This window comes from Ananas comosus, linkage group 10 (assembly GCF_001540865.1).
Source record: "Ananas comosus cultivar F153 linkage group 10, ASM154086v1, whole genome shotgun sequence".
Classification (NCBI taxonomy): domain Eukaryota; kingdom Viridiplantae; phylum Streptophyta; class Magnoliopsida; order Poales; family Bromeliaceae; genus Ananas; species Ananas comosus.
This window is the reverse complement of record NC_033630.1, coordinates 7956357-7973357: the sequence shown is the minus strand read 5'-3', so window position 1 is coordinate 7973357 and position 17001 is coordinate 7956357. Positions and strand designations below refer to the sequence as shown.

Below are 17001 nucleotides of genomic sequence, written 5' to 3'. Positions count from 1 at the left end.
ATTCGGAGAACCTTTGAAAAGCCTACGAGGTGAGTGGTTGCTTCCAAACTCATTGAAATTACCTCTATAGTAATGTGTCAGTTCTGTGAGCATATGTATTATATATTGTTCGCAGCATTTTAGGCGTAACCAACGTAACTGATGAGATATGAAAGATTGCATGATTGTGAGCACAATATGCATAATGAGATGGTTGAGAACCGTAATAATGTCAAACCGTAGATGATGCATGAGAGAAAATGTGTAGTACCCAAAGTGAGCAAAAGAACAGATGCACTTATGACATAGATCGCAGTGGCCATTTGAAAATGGTATAGTACAGAAGACACTAGAGTTAGTTGTGATGCAAAGAACCAATGTAATGTAAAGAATGATGAAAATGATTAATCGTTTAAGTTAAGAGTAAAGTGACAAACAAGGCAATGAGAATAATGAATGCTCAAGTGGCAAAAAGTAAAAGAAAAGTAAAGACACAACGATTGCATGAGTTTTGAATATAATGTGATGTAATGAACACTAGAGCTAGATGTAACAGTCAAGATTTGAACTTGATAAATCCCTTTGAGTAAGGATATTGATTACTTGCTTGTGATTCGTGGCTCGTGGGGTAGGTCGTCCCCTCGGGCGTATGCGCCTCAAAGTTTATGCATCCGGGTTGGAGTATAAACCCGTGAAGGACGGTCCTAGCTGCGGTGAGTTCTGGATGATGGACTTAATGTGAAGCAAGTTAATAGTGGCGAAACCCCCGGGCTAGCCTTTAATGATTAATGAAAAAAGATGTTAAAGAACAAAGTGTAAATGCAAAGAAACTAAAGAACATTTTGCTAACTTGCATATTATTTGAATTGTTGAGCATATTTCTTGCTATTTGTTTCAGGCCATATTTAGCATCATGTATAGATGTGTTACTATATATCTTACTTATCCTTCTATTATGCCTTGAAGTTTAGTCGCTTGAGTGGGAAAGTCGTGGTGATGTTGGGGCCGAAGCCACTGGAATTTGTTGTAGTTCTCACCTCACACTATTTGCCACAGAGCCGGGATGCCGAGGGAGGCCGGCGAGGACCGAGGTAAAAGCTATCGCGCCGTTTAGTCAGATGGGCCACAAGTTGGGTCATTTTGTTAGTAGACACCCTTTTATCATGCTTTTGTACTTGATGGATTAGTGATGTAAAGAAAGATTGTAAAGCTTATTTTGAGTGTGAATGTGATTGTAAGGAAAGAAATGATGAAATGTATGTAATGAATGTAAGAAATTCGATAATTACTATATGAATGCAATGCGTATATGATCTAAAATGAATCACTACTACTTGGAACTGTTTAGTTCTTTTTCTTTCACTTAATGGCTGATTTGCTTACCCTCAGTGTAAGCCGTTTGGTATGTTTCCGCTAGTGCACTTCTTATTGAAAATGTACATGTGAGAGCCTTGGGCTGATAGGGAAAATCTGTGTCCGATTCGGCGATGTTTTAGACGTGCTCCGGGTCGGCCAAATCAGCATCGGTCCCGTGGGCGTGACACCAAGCTCTCACTTCAACCACTCCTCGCGGATGCGTCCAGGGTCCAGGCAACACTATCAACGACCTCCCAAACTGGGGAAAAGCTCAAACACAGATAAAACACTCGGAATTACTTTGCGATTTGCAAAGATCCCATGTGTCCATTAACAGTAAGCCACCGAGAAGTTTGGCGAAGTACACCCTAGGGTCAACTGTTGGCATGGAGTGGATAGTAATAAGTAAGCAAGTAAATGCAATAAGCAAGTAAGTGCAATAAGCCAGTAACTGCAATAAGCAAATGTAACAAGTAAACTACTCATGCTATTTGCTCAACAATCAATTAAATACCGATAGACTGCCAGGTATCAATTATCACGATGAATCTATCAATCATATACTTGACAATTTAACCCAAACATATACCAGATTGCAAACAAGATAATTCATTATTACCGGAATTACAGATAATATCATGTAATTACTTTCTATATTAGCAAGAATGAACACTTATTTATGTCGCTAACCAATCATGGATGTCAACTTCCTAGTCTGGTTCTCAGTCAATAGATCACTTAACCCAAGACTATAGTAACTTTACTACTATGTCCAGCTAAGTTAAAGTACTTGACATAACCCAATTTCCATACGGACTTCTACACAAGGTAAGTTCAAGCTCGCGCCGTGCCTAATGGCTCCGTGGTAGTCAACATCCCCACTCTAGAATATCCCTCCCCCACGGCATTCCATTTCGGGCGCTCACTTCGTACATTTGCGACGCATCTGTCGCTAAGCTGTTCGGGAGTGCTGGCTTGGGGGGGAGCGACCCCGCAAGCGTGTGCAAACGCGCACAATGGCATGCTAAGCCGTAGTCCATCAGTACCAGTCTCACAACAACATCATGTCCCTGACATGGAATCTCAACTCAAGCTACTCCGGAACGCGAGGCTTGGGGGGCGCGACCCCGTAAGCATGTACGAAAGAGATAATGGCATGCTAGCTATAGTCCAGGGTACAACTATCTCAACAGCATCATGTCTCTGACATGGAATCTCAACTACACCAAGGTAGGCCTGTAGCGGCACTGTAGTACCCAATCATAAGTCACTATCAACAACTTGTTGACAAGATTCTACAAGTCGTTAATATAACTTGACAAGTTAAAACTTTACATCACACTAATGATTCTATCAGGCTATACCTGGTCAGTCACTCACAATCTCTCACTACTCCTTACACATAAGGAAAGTGGTTTACTAAGGTTCTGTACATAGACTCATGGCACATAACCTGAAGTTCAATATAAACTTCTATTACTTGAAGCAAACAAAGATGAACCAATCAACTCTACTTGACTATACAAGTAGGTCATCATATTTAAATCTAGTTATCTACTAGATTATATTCAATTGTATATCATTCAATTATGCCATCATATAAACTTCTAGTTACTTACTAGAATATATACCACAATATGAATCTATCATGTGAATGTAGAAACTAACAGAGTAATACTAGCAAGGAATATAAACGATAAAATACTTTTCACCTGATCTCCATGCCATTCATTCTACAATTAGGAATGCATATGTAAACACAAGTCTTTACCTGATCTTTTAGAGTTTAGCCATTATACTTGTTATGTAACATTGCATAGCTCAATCCTAAGTACATCAGTCTCGTTGTTGTTCAACAGAGCTAATTGGTCCATTCACGAATTTGCCATTCTATCCTCATGGATAACATCAAGCCAAGTTGCATATGCAAACTACTAGTATCATGAATCCGTAGTATTTAATAGGTAACCATGTAGAATGGACAAGTCATGAATCTTTCATTACCATTTAAGGATGCTATCATTTCCGATATGATCTATATATCAGTGCATGTCTCAATGCCTTAAACTATACATATATTCACATGAATATGAGATAACTTCAACTCAGATGTCAAAGGAGATATAGAGGGAATTCACCCATTTCGGGAAGGTCCGACCCACCTATCACCAAGCTCAACCCAGCCAAAAGAAGTCCCGAAACTCTGCTCAACGGAGCCCCAACTCTACTGAAAACGAAACACGAAAAGCGCATCAAAACTACGGCCGAAATGTCCAATTTCGGTACAATTTGCACTTAGTACAAAGTAATAACTTGCATCCCTGTTTTGGTTTCAGTTTAATACCTTAAGTTAAGCTTCTAATTGCTCTCCAATGCCAACTGATGGTGATCCAAAGGTCGGTCGCACTCTCGCTGCGAACAAATACTAGACGGCGTCAACACGCACGTAAACTAGCTAATATAGCCGAAATCTGGTAACATCAGTTTTCTAACTGGAATTTCTACTTACCCCTGGTTGAAACACCTTTCAAACTAGATTCTCAGGTTACCAATTTGACTCAAATTAGTTTGGAAACCTGCTGCGAACAAAGAATCCAAAACTGCATCAGTTCGCACTAATAAACTTCGTATAGTTTCAAAATTACATCATAAATAACAAATTACCTTTGTCCATCTTTGGAGCAGCTTATCCCTGGTCTAAGATGGTTCAATCACAGCTAAATAACTTCTCTTTAGCTGCTGAAATTGCCCTCGAACTCAGCTGGGAGCAACAAAACCAAAACTACTCAAAATCCAATACTAAACTTCCAATTAGAGAAAATTTAAGCTACATACCTTTCAAAAGCTGCAACTCAGCTCTTTCTGGTGTTAAAATCCCAGAAAAGTCAGTAAATATCCTCCTCCCCACGTTCCAAAAGCTTTCCTTGAGTCTCCAAACCAGCGAGTAACGCCCGCGGCGCGAAATCGACGTAAAACAGCGACTTCTATTTGTAGAGAGAGAAAAATCCTAGAGAGAGAGAGAGAAAGGTGTAGGGCAGCTTCTCTGAGCTCTAGCACACTCCAGCAAGCATCCCTGGTCGTGCTGGACTAAAATAGATAAGAACAAGAGGTGAAATGACCAAAAGACCCTTGCTGCCACGTTTCTGCCAGTCTGTACCGGTACAAGGTGATGGCTGTACCGGTACAGCAAGCAGAAATAAATGCTGATTTCGTCCGTTCAATGCACTTTCTTGCTTTTAACCCTCCAATCACTCTCTAACTTATTCAAAAACTTGTCCAAGTCATTTAGAACATGTAATATAGATCCACACATCCTTCCTCACACTCGAACTTCGCAATTCGCAAATGTTCAGTGTATTACACATTCGTGGAGCGGTCTCTCCCACTAGGGGCCGGTCCCCGAGAGCTCAAAAGCTGCAGTAAGCAGATTTTTGATTCTTTATTTCTCGAAAACCCCCAACAATGCACTTTTACCCTTTTTGACGCCTTCGGCCTTTCCGAAGCGTACCAACCTCGCACTTTGGTCAATTTGACTAAAGTTCGATATTTATTTACCGAAGTTTCGGTATATTACAATTGACCCCGGTGCTTGCTCTACCAACTCCGTGGGAGAGCTTTGTTGTGTATAGTGATGCTTCATATATTGGTCTCGGGTGTGTTTTGATGCAAATGGGCGAGTCATAGCATATGTTTTGTGCCAATTGAAGAATTATGAAAAGAACTACCCGATACACGACCTTGAGCTAGCCGTGGTGATATTCGCGCTAAAGTTGTGGAGGCATTACTTGTATGGTGAGCATTGTGAAATTTACTCAGATCATAAGAGTCTCAAATACTTGTTCACCCAAAAAAAATTAAATATGCGACAGCGGCGGTGGTTAGAGTTGCTAAAGGACTATGATGTCACTATTTTATACCACCCCAGAAAAGCAAATGTCGTGGCCGATACTCTAAGTAGAAAATCGGTGGAAAAGTTGGCTTTGGCAATTACACCCCAACCGTTGTTGCGAAAAGAAATGCAACGGTTTGGTCTTGAGGTAGTGGCTCTGGGAGTGCCGGCTAACCTTACCGCATTGGTGGTTCAACCGACCTTGTTGGAGAGGATAAAAGAGCTACAAGCTTCCGATGCATATCTCTAAAATGTGCCGGGTGAAGTTGAAAGCGGTAGTGCCGATGATTTTGGCATTGGGACCGACGATGCACTTCGATTCAGAAATCGTTGGTGTGTGCCTAAAGACGACGACATTCGAAAGGTAATAATGCAAGAAGCGCATCAATCTCCCTATAGTATACATTCGGGCGGCACCAAGATGTATCAAGATTTGAAAGTGCATTATTGGTGGCCGTGCATGAAGAAAGACATTGTGGAGTTCGTGTGTAAGGTACCGGACTTCTAAAATTATGAAGCTACGGTGTACATTTGATTGGAAAGCCATTTGAATGGTTCCGGTGAAGTTCGGTGAGGTTCGGGAGCATTCGGGCGTTTCGGTGCGCGTAGGCGCGAAAACGGAACCCGAAAGGCTATGTTGGGCCGTGAACCAAATCCGGTATTAGCGTGGGTGAAAAGATGATGAAAACACGCTCGAAAACATGTGTGGAGAGTCTCGGTTCGATTTGAAAAGAATCGGAGGTCAAACGAGCGAAAACGAGCGAAAATAGACCCCGAAAGGTGAAAAAGCTGAAAATTTGGCTTAGTCCTAAATGCTGAAATTCTGGACCTTTGGGGACCGGTCCCTATTTGTATAAGGGACCGGTCCCTTATACAAAAATTGGCCCCGCGAGGGCAGTGCACTAAAATGCAAAGTTGAGGGGGTTTTTGGCAATTTTGCCACTGGTTGAGTGTATAGGAGTAGAGTAAACTCATTTCCTCTTATTTCCTCACAACTCTCAACCCTAAACCTAGCCCTCTCTCTCTCTGAAGCTCTCCTCTCTCTCTCTACAAGGGTGAATTTTGGAGGAGAGGTTGGTGGAGAAGAAGCAAAGAAGAAGGATCATCATCTTCATCTTCTCCTTCTTAGCCATTCGAGCTAGTTCTTGACGTAAGCTTTAAGAGCTTTAATGGTAGATCACTAGAGCTTGGATTTTAATCTCTATAAATGGATTTAGTGGAACCCTAGCATACTAAATAGATGATTAGAGCTTGAATCCAAAGCTCTAATGGTGGATTTTCATCTAGTTGCAACCTAGGGCTCCAAAATGGGGTTTTGGAAAATCTAGGGTTTTGATCTAAATTGAGTGGTTGTAGACCTAATTGTTAGGTATTCTGACGCGTTGGCGAAGACGGTTCGTCGATTCGTCGAGTGGGTGCGAAGATATCGAAGAAAAAGCTTGTTTCGGTATAGATTGCCGCAGCACGCGGCGTAAGCTTCCTAAAATCGCGAAATCGGAATCGTGGGCTCGTTGCATCACCTAAAGGTGGGGGGTGTCCATCCCGAAGCAACCGGGCTTCTTCCTATGTCCGAGTTAGAATTGTTGATCATATCTCATATGTTGTTCTTATGCATTATAGGATGTATGTATAGTTGCTTTTCTACTTCCATGCATGCATGTCTAGTAGCGTAGCATTGTGGGCTTGACATTTAAACCTAGAATGCATAAGGATTAGGGTTGTGACATGAGATCCTATAGTGATAAGAATTGGTGAACTTGAACTTGATAATGAAAACTAGTGACATGTGAACTAGTGTAATGGAGAATGTATGCATGTAGCATAATGAGAATCATGCTAGGTTGATAGTTGCATACCGATGCATTGAAACTATATGTTAGTGGGTAGATGCATGTTAATATTTATATGCGTTGTGGAATATATGCTAGATGATAATGCATAGTAATATAATGAGATAATGCGAAATAGAATATGCATGTTGGCTTCAAAGGACATATATGCTAGATGAAAATGAATGTTAACATATTGTTAATTATGGGAGATTATGAGGCATGTGAACAATGGGGACGTATTGCTAGATCATGCTAGGGATTACATGCACTTTAGTGTTGTATGAACCTGTTGAGTATACATGCATGTTATCCTATTGCTAGATTATGTAAATAGGCCTGTGGCATATAAACCTAGTGTCGTGAACCTAGAATAGATCGAGTGGCATTAATCTAGGTTATGTGATAAAGGTGTTAAACCTAGAGTTGATTAGACCTAGGTGAGTGGCATTTGAACATAGTGTAAAGAACACATTAACGTAATGAACTTAGGGATAGTTGAATTCCCTAGTGTAAGTTGATTAGGGTGGTTGAGACACTTGACATGGACCTAGGGATAGGTAGAGTTCCGAGTGTTTGTTAATCCTAGTTGACAGGGTATCCTCAGTTGGCGAGGATTGGATCATACTCACATAGTCTGTTTTAGGCTTTTGGCGGTCGCTCCACACAAGCAGTGCACTCCGGAGTTGTCACACGAGCTGGGTAGCTCACGAGCGGGGTAGCTCACCGGGTGGGATACGAGCGGGGTAGCTCCTCACCCATTGGACTGGGACGTGAGTCGGGTGAAGTGCGGGGTAGCTATTCACCTATGCGATTTGAGCGGGGTAGCTCTTTACCTATGAGCGGGGTAGCTCTTTACCTACGAGATTGAGATTAGAGTTGGGGCGAAGAGTGGGGTAGCTCTTGCCCTTAGGCATTCGAGTTATGAGTCGGGCGAGGAGCGGGTAGCTCTTCACCTATAGGACTTGAGATCTGAGTCGGGCAAGGAGCGGGGTAGCTCTTTACCTATGAATTGGGTTACAAGTCGGGTGAGTCAAATGCGGGGTAGCTCTTTACCTACAGAATTTGAGATCTTAGGCGGCTTAGCCTAAAGGATTGGGTAATGAACATGAATAACATACTTGATTTGCATTCATACCATGATTAGACATAGTATATGTTAGAGGATTACATAACTATGTTGCATTCGTATCCATTGCATTGTTGAAGCATACTAGCAAGATGGTAGGCTTATTGCTAGATGATATTCCATGCATTATTTGCATTTGATGGCATAGTAGAGCGTAGTTACAGTTCAATATCTATTTATCTATCTATCTGTGCCAGTTTAGATCTAGTGGGAAGATCGACAGAGTCGGCGGCCGAACCTACTTGGAACTATATTTATATAGTTCTCACCCCATTTTACTGCAGGGCCGAGCGCGAGCGTTCCGGGGGAGGATTGCGGTAATGGCACAGCGCCCTAGTGTAGTTACTTTCCATTATGCATTAGAGCTACCTTTTGTATGTGAGCATAGACGATGTATAGGTGGTGAGTGCTTTGGAAAGATTGTAAACTTTATGTTTATGTTTTGAAAGCTTAAAATGTAATTTAATGCAATGTAAAAAGGTTGAATGGATGTAATAGTAATAGTTAGAAATCTCTCTTTCGTTCACTTATTTATACTTGTGATGCTTGCTCTTATATATTTAGCACTGGTTGTGCTCTCGTTATTGTTGCTTGATCTTGTACGCATTTCAAGTTATTTTTCCTGGGAACTTGTTGTACAGGATCTCGTCGCTTTAGCCTTGGGCGGACAGGGGAGGTGCTGCTCGTCCGGCGTCTATTCGACGCGCCCGAAATGGCTAAATTGGCGGGGCTCGGGGCGTGACAGATAATATGGTATCAGAGCAAGCTAAGAGCAAGTAAAGAGAGAGTCTAGGATTGACCTAGAGAACCTTCGGTTGGTAAACCGTAAGGCTATAGGTGCGTGAGTAAGACGTGAACCTATACCGGTGGCGGAAGTTGATTGATTGGGTCGAAGTTGATAGTATGTCTCTAATAGGTGTTAGAGATGGATTCAAGTGGTATAAGTTCTTGGCTTGAAGTGGTTGTGTTGGGCGGCCGACAACACGACGCTAAGTGTTTAGAACAAGTACACTTGTGTGCTTCAGCCTGATTTGCGCTGTTGAGTTGCGTTGTTTCGCACTTGTGGCGAAGTTAGCGGGTTAAGGTGATTAACCAAGTTGTTGTATTTCAGGAGCTAATGGCACCAAGGAGACACTACGTGCGTAGATCCGTTCCGGCACCACCTCCCGTGGTGCCAGAGCAGGCTGGACCTCCGGTGGCGCCAGAGCCTGTTGGGCCTAGCGAGTTGCAGGAGTTACGAGCGCAAGTTACCACGCTAACCAGTCAGGTCGAGCGGCTCTAGGAGCTTTTGGAGCGGCAGGTGGCGGCGGTGGCCGCGACGGCAGTTAAAGGCTGTGGTCCGCCCACGCCCTCGGCTCGCGTGCCTAATGCGGCTGAGGGTGTGGGCATTGCGGCAGCTCGGGCGGCGGCACACCCCCGCCGACGAGTGTTCCTCTGGCGGCTTCGGGTTTGGCGATACCCGATGCGGCGGCTGAGGAGGCGGAGCGAGAGCGCGGCTACGCGGCTCTCACGAGGTTCATGAAGTTTCACCCTCCGACATTCGATGGCGAGGTGATAGATGCTTGGACTGTGGAGACCTGGTTGGCCACGATGGAAACATTGTTTGAGGACATCTACACCAGAGAGCAAGACAAAGTAAACTTGGCCGCTCATTGCTTTGATAAGAGGGCCCGAGTGTGGTGGAGGAAAGTGAAGCAGGATCGATCTCCGGAGCTTCCCCCGATTAATTAGGCGGAGTTTCGAGAGTTGATGTTTGCGGAATATTTTCCCGACAGTGATAAAAGGAAAATGCGGGAGAATTTCCGGAAGCTTAAGCAAGGCAACCGTACGGTTCGGGAGTACGAGCGGGAGTTTACCCATCTCCTGAATTGCGTCCCGGATGTGGCTAGGACCGAGCAAGATCGGGCGGAGTGCTTCGTGCGGGGACTCCGGCCCGGAGTGTTCCGGATGATGCATGCCTTCAACTTCCGCACCTTTGCGGAAGTGTTAGATCGTGCTCTGTGGGTCGAGCATGGGAATGCCTGCAAGCGAGAGGAGCACGAGGCGTCTGAGAAGGACAAAGGAAAGAAACGGCCTGGCGGTGGTTCGGGGGGACAGTCTAGTTCTAATAAGCCCCGGAGGTACCCGAGGAGACAGTTTGAGGACATCTACACCAGAGAGCAAGACAAAGTAAACTTGGCTGCTCATTGCTTTGATAAGAGGGCCCGAGTGTGGTGGAGGAGAGTGAAGCAGGATCGATCTCCGGAGCTTCCCCCGATTAATTAGGCGGAGTTTCGGGAGTTGATGTTTGCGGAATATTTTTCCGACAGTGATAAAAGAAAAATGCGGGAGAATTTTCGGAAGCTTAACCAAGGCAACCGTACGGTTCGGGAGTACGAGCGGGAGTTTACCCATCTCCTGAATTGCGTCCCGGATGTGGCTAGGACCGAGCAAGATCGGGCAGAGTGCTTCGTGCGGGGACTCCGGCCCGGAGTGTTCCGGATGGTGCATGCCTTCAACTTCTGCACCTTTGAGGAAGTGTCAGATCGTGCTCTATGGGTCGAGCATGGGAATGCCTGCAAGCGAGAGGAGCGTGAGGCGTCTTAGAAGGACAAAGGAAAGAAACGGCCTGGCGGTGGTTCGGGGGGACAGTCTAGTTCTAATAAGCCCCGGAGGTACCCGAGGAGACAGTCCGAGAGCCAGGGACCTATGCGATGTGCGATTTCCGGTGGGGAGCATCGCGCAGGGAATTGTGAGCATAAGGCGGGACGATGCTTCAGGTGTGGTCAGGTTGGGCATATGAGCCGTCAGTGTCCAGAGGGATCGCCGCCTGTCCCGTCTATTGCATCCGCCCCAGTGACTCCGAGGCAGTTTGGTGGAGTTCCGCCTGCTGCCGTATCTGCGGGACGTCCGATGGCGCCGCGTCAGCTTGAGACGGCCCGGTCGGCTCCGAGTGGTCGAGTGTTTGCCGCTCGAGCGGAGGGACCTGCTGGCGTCGAGGAGCGTGACATCGTGGTAGGTATGATTTAATTAAAGCAATCATACATTTCTGCATGATGTAGACTTAAGAAACTGCATGCATTTTCCTTGTGGTCTGTCACGCCCCGGGGCCGAGCGGAAGCCGGCGAGGCGCATGTCCAGACCCGCCATATGTCTAAAACGTATAAGGCGTCTACAACAAAGCGATAAATAAAGCAATGAGAGAAGAACATCTAGGAGTATCAGAGCGAAGTACATCTAGATTTCTACAGCAAGAATAGGTTAAAGAAGCCAAAACCACAAAATAAAAGTCATAAGTAATACAATAGATATCCCAAAATAAGAGCTAAAAGAGTATATAGGTGGTCTCTATACATGGTACAAAAATCTCTCTCACCAAAACACAAAAAGAGAGTAACCACCTAAGAGCAAGTAGCTCCCCGCTATCTAGCTAGGCTGTCACCCTTGCCGCGATCCCGTGCCTCCGCCGGTGCCGAAGGCTCTGAAATAAAACCATAAAATAGGGGGCGTGAGAACTATTAAATAATAGTTCCCAGTGGGCAATTACTGACTTCAGTGAAATGCGCCACTAGGCCTAAAAGCTACAAAAAGGGTAAGTACGAGTATAAGCAAAAGCGAAATATACGACAAGTAAATGAACGTGAGTACTTGCTCTACATGATGTCTCTACTTAGCATGGAATTGCATAAGTAAGAAAACTATTCTATCATGAAAATGCACAAGTATACAACGATCATAATATCCGTAATGTAATAGTAAAATGTCATTATTTACTGTTCTAGTCAATGTTCATTTGGCATGTTTACTACTTAAAGTTAAATCTTGGAAGATTCGCCCGAAGGCTGTCTGGCCTGTAGACCCACCCGTAGGCTATCTGGCCGGTGCCGAGCCTAATGGCCCCGTGGTAGTCAACACCCCACTCTAAGAATGAGCCTTGCCCACGGCAAGCCACTTCGGCGCCCAATCCCGCACGGCGAATATGTATCGCGATGGCCATCTCCGGAGTGCTGGCTTGTAGGGAGCGACCCTCACAAGCGTGTGCGACTGAGCACAATGTCAGCAAGCGTAAGATCCGTCTCAAGTCTCAAGTCTCAAGTCATCATATCTAAAATATGGAATATAACATATATCTGTAATATACTGAATCTGGGTCTATTGACAAGTTCGAGGGTTGGAATAGTGATTGGAACTTTTCTACAACTTTTGTAGGATTTTTGAGAGGCTTCAACAAATTACTGGAGTAAGCAGATAACTGGAAATGGAAAAGTGCATTGAAATTGCATTATTCTATTGCAATGTTCTGAAATTGGTCAATTACGAATTTCGATGGTGGGAAATGGTAAATGAAACTACCCTACATATTCTAAAGGGTTTGGACAAATTTTTGGATAAGTTAGAGGGTGATTGGAAGGTTAAAAGCAAGAAAGTGCATTGAATGGCGAAATTCAGCATTTTTGCATTGTGTACCGGTACAGACATTACCCTGTACCGGTACAGCAAGCAGCAGCAGCAGCAGCTGCGTGGCAGCAGGCCTATTTTAGTCTTTTGACACTCAGCCTTATCTCCAAATGACCCAGCTCGACTCCTGAAGCTGCTGGAGGGTCCATGGAGCTCTGAGGAAGGGTTTTGTACCTTCCCCACTTTCTCTCTCTAGGTTTTCTCTCTCTTCGAGTAGAAATCGTTGATTTGCGCCTATTTCTCGCCGTTCGTCGCGCCAGCTGGTTTGTGGACGTTGGAGCAGCTACGAGTGGGTGGAAAGGACTCGCATGAGAGGTATTTTCGCAGCTCCAACTTTCAGGGAACCTGAATTGAAGTCTAGTGAGGTAAACAAGTTAGTTTCTCTCTCTAGGTTGAGATTAGTGATAGTTTTTTATGTTGGTTCTCAATTCTTGCTACCAGCTGGATTGAGATGGTTTAAAGCACCAATTGAAGAGTGGTTTTGCTGTAATCCTTCACCCCAAAGTCAGAGTTAAAGCCTTCGAGGTAATTAATGAGTTTTTCTCTATTTCGATGATGAAAACGATGATATTAGCGAAGTCATGATGCGATTTTGGGATGTTTGCTCACAGCAGGTTTCCAAACTAATTTGAGCTGAATTTGTGACCTCGGGGACTGGTTTAGAAGGTGTTTCAACCTGGGGTAAGTTGAATTTCAGTTAGAAATTGGGTTATGTAAGATTCCGACAATATTACCTAGTATACGAGTATGTTGATGTCGTTTTGATGAATGTTCACAGCGAGGCTGCGATTGACTTTCAGATTATCTTTGGCTGATATGTGAGGGCAATTAGAGGCTTAACTTGAGGTACTAAACTAGCCCAAAACAGGGATTCAAACTATTATTTTGTACTAAGTGCAATTTGTGCCGAAATTGGACATTTCGGTCGTAGTTTTGATACGCTTTTCGTGTTTCGGTTTCAGCAGAGTGGGGCACCGTTGAGTTGAGTTTCGGGATTTCTTGTGACTGGATTGAGCTTAGGGATAGGTGGGTCTGACCTTCTCGAAATGGGTGAATTCCCTCTATGTTTCCTTTGACATCTGAGTTGAAGTTATTCCATGTTCATGTGAATATATGTATAGTTCAAGGCATTGAGACGTGCATTAATGTGTAGATCATATTGGATATGATAGCATCTTTAAACAATAATGAAAGGTTCAGGATTTGTTCACTGTACATGGTTACATGTTAAAGTACTACGTGTTCATGATACTAGTAGCTTGCATATGCAATTTTAGCCTGATGCTGTCCAAGAGGATGTAATGATAAGTTCGTGAATGGACTAATTAGTTCTGTTGAACTACAAAGAGATTGATGTATTTAGGATTGAGCTATGCAATGTTATATAGCAAGTATAGTTGCTATACTTTGAAAGATCAGGTAAAGGCCTTTGTTTGGCATATGCAAATTCTAACTGTAGAATGAATGGCATAGAGATCATGTGAAAAGTGTTTTATTTGCTTGCATTACCCTGTTAGTTTTTACTTTCACATGATAGACTTGTATTATGGTATATGTTCTAGTAAGTAACTATAATTTCATATGATGGCATAATTTGAATGATTATTCAACTGAAGATAATCTAGTAATAACTAAATTTGGATATGATAATATACTTGTATAGTCAAGTAGAGATTTATATTGGACTACAGGATATGTGCCATGAGTTTATGAACAGAACCTTAGTAAACCACTTTCCTTATGTATAAGGAGTAGTGAGAGATTGTGAGTGACTGACCAGGTATAGCCTGATAGAATCACTAGTGTGGTGTAAAGCTTTAACTTGTTAAGTTATATTGAATCTTGTCAACAAGTTGTTGATAGTGATTTATGATTGGGTACTACAGTGCCGACTTTGGGTCGAGTTGAGATTCCATGTCAGAGACATGATGCTGTTGAGATATTTGTACCCTGGACTATAGCTAGCATGCCATTATGCTCTTTCGTACATGCTTGCGGGGGTCGCGCCCCCCAAGCCCCGCGTTCCGGAGTGGCTTGAGTTGAGATTCCATATCAGGGACATGATGTTGTTGTGAGACTGGTACTGTGGACTACGGCTTGCCTGCCATTGTGCGCGTTTGCACTCGCTTGCGGGGTCGCTCCCCCCCAAGCCAGCACTCCCGAACAGCTTAGCGACAGATGCTCGCAAATGTACGAAGTGAGCGCCGAAATGGAATGCCGTGGGGGAGGCTCATCCCTAGAGTGGGGATGTTGACTACCACGGGGCCATTAGGCACGGCGCGGCTTGAACTTACCTTGTGTAAGTCCGTTGGAAATTGGGTTATGTCAAGTACTTTAACCTTAGCTGGACAGAGTAGTAAAGTTACTATATGTCTTGGGTTAAGTGAACTGATTGATGAACAGACTAGAAAGTTGACATCTAAAGTGAGCTTAGTGCGAAATAACCTAGAAGTTGACATCGTGTTTGACTAGCGACATAAAGAATGTTTCATTCTTGCTAATGTAGAAAGTAATTAGATGATAGTACATGCTATTATCTGTAATTCCGGTAAGAATGAATTATCTTGCTTGCAATCTGCTATATGTTTGGTTAAATTGCCAAGAATATGATTGATAGAATTCATCGTGATAATTGATACCTGCAGTCTATCGATATTTATTGATTGTTGAGCAAATAGCATGAGTAGTTTACTTTTACATTTGCTTATTGCATTGACTGGTTTATTGCACTTACTTGCTTATTGCATTTACTTGCTTACTTATTACTATCTACTCATGCCACAGTTGACCTAGTGGTGTACTTCGCCACTCTCGGTGGCTTACCCACTGGGAACTATTGTTTAATAGTTCTCACGCCCTCTTTGTTGTTGTTTTTACAGAGCCTTCCACAGCGGGAAAGGCTAGGGTTCCTGGTGAGGGGTCGGCGGCTTTTTGGACGTGTACTAGATCACATCCAACAGTTTATATAGTTTAGTACAGAGATGTATATTAAGTTTTTGTTAATTGTACGTTATTCTTATGTCTTGTATTAGGATTTGGATTGTATAAGTTTAAAAGTCGTGCTCTGATTACCTGGTTAGATTTATATGCTTTTACTATATGGTTTGTAGACGCCTTGTGTATACTTGAGTTGTGGTGGTGTACACGGCGGGTCTGTGCACGCGACCGGATATGCTTCCGTTGATACCCGTGCGTGACAATATCTCAAGGGCCTATCTCTATATCATCATGTCTAAAACATGGAATATAATCAAGTCACAATGGCCAAACTCTATGTCTCTATGTTGCAGTTTCATAATTTACTAGTTCAGGTGCCCTTTTATGGCATTTTGTTCACTAAGTCCAAGTATGATGATTATGTTCACGAGTACATAATTCTAGTCCTTTTCCTCATACGGGACATGTTCCCAACTCGTATAGGGAACCACTTTACACATGCATGCAGCATACACATATAGCTCTACTATATATAGAGTGAAAATTTTATTATACATAACACATGCATTTTAAGTGTTCTAAAATTCACATAAATTCCATTTAGCATGAATATGTAATCAAATTGATGTTACGACAAGTATAATGTACATAGGGGCCATTTTGCCCCGATTTCATGAAGTCAAACCCACCGGACTTCTCCAAACCCTTCGTTTGCTCCGACGAAGGTGCCCACAAGCCTCCTAGTACCCTAGAAGCATCAAAATGGGAATTAAACGAATCTAACGAACAACCATGAGGTTGATCAAAAACCAACTCAAGGATAGGGCTAAAAACTCACCGAATGCGAAGGAAACTCTCTCGATCTCCAAATGGGAGTTAGAGTCCTTCCAATCCAACCTAAACAAAGGTTCTAAACCCATCAATTAGGTTCCAAAGCCCCCCAAACAAAAATCCCCAAATCTAACCCTAAAATCTAAATCTAGGGTTTCATTTAGTTTAAAGCTCAAAAACTAGAATCTATAGGAAGGAAACTAGCTACTCACCTCTAGGATGCTTCAAACCACACTCAAAGTGCTCAAGGGTTGAAGGTCCTTCCTCTACAAAGCTCCAACAACAAGCTCCAAGCCTCCAATGGTGAGAAAAGAGAGAGAGGATGATGTCCAAAGCTCCTCCAAGCTTGCTCTCCTTCCTCTCCTCCTTCTTCTCCTTCTTCTTTCTCCTTCTTCTTCTCTTTCTAGAGTGTAAGAGAGAGTGTGAGGGAGAGAAATGAGGGAGAGAGGGAGAGGAAAAGCCATATAGGCCCTCTAATGTAACAAAATCCAGAAAAGCCCCTCAACTTTGCAACCTGCACACTGCCAGGCCTGGGCAAATTTCGGGTGGAGGGACCGGTCTCTCTCCACATGGGACCGGTCCCTCAGGACTCTCCCGAAGAGACGCTGTCACGC

General features: G+C 43.5%; 2 long non-coding RNA genes across 6 annotated transcripts; one reads left to right on the top strand and one right to left on the bottom strand.

Moving 5' to 3' along the window:
* Positions 3479-4263, bottom strand: LOC109715938. Of its 3 annotated transcripts, none has more exons than XR_002217797.1 (5): positions 4171-4263; positions 4000-4096; positions 3845-3914; positions 3680-3747; positions 3479-3562 (listed from the first exon to the last, which is right to left on the bottom strand). It is a non-coding gene; the product is annotated as an uncharacterized LOC109715938 (long non-coding RNA). The 3 variants fall into 3 exon arrangements; XR_002217796.1 differs by having other exon boundaries at positions 3845-3911; XR_002217798.1 differs by having other exon boundaries at positions 3498-3559; positions 3845-3911.
* LOC109716740 lies at positions 12740-13727 on the top strand. Of its 3 annotated transcripts, none has more exons than XR_002218027.1 (5): positions 12740-12934; positions 13061-13144; positions 13234-13300; positions 13398-13465; positions 13582-13727. It is a non-coding gene; the product is annotated as an uncharacterized LOC109716740 (long non-coding RNA). The 3 variants fall into 3 exon arrangements; XR_002218026.1 differs by having other exon boundaries at positions 12740-12984; positions 13585-13727; XR_002218025.1 differs by having other exon boundaries at positions 12740-12984.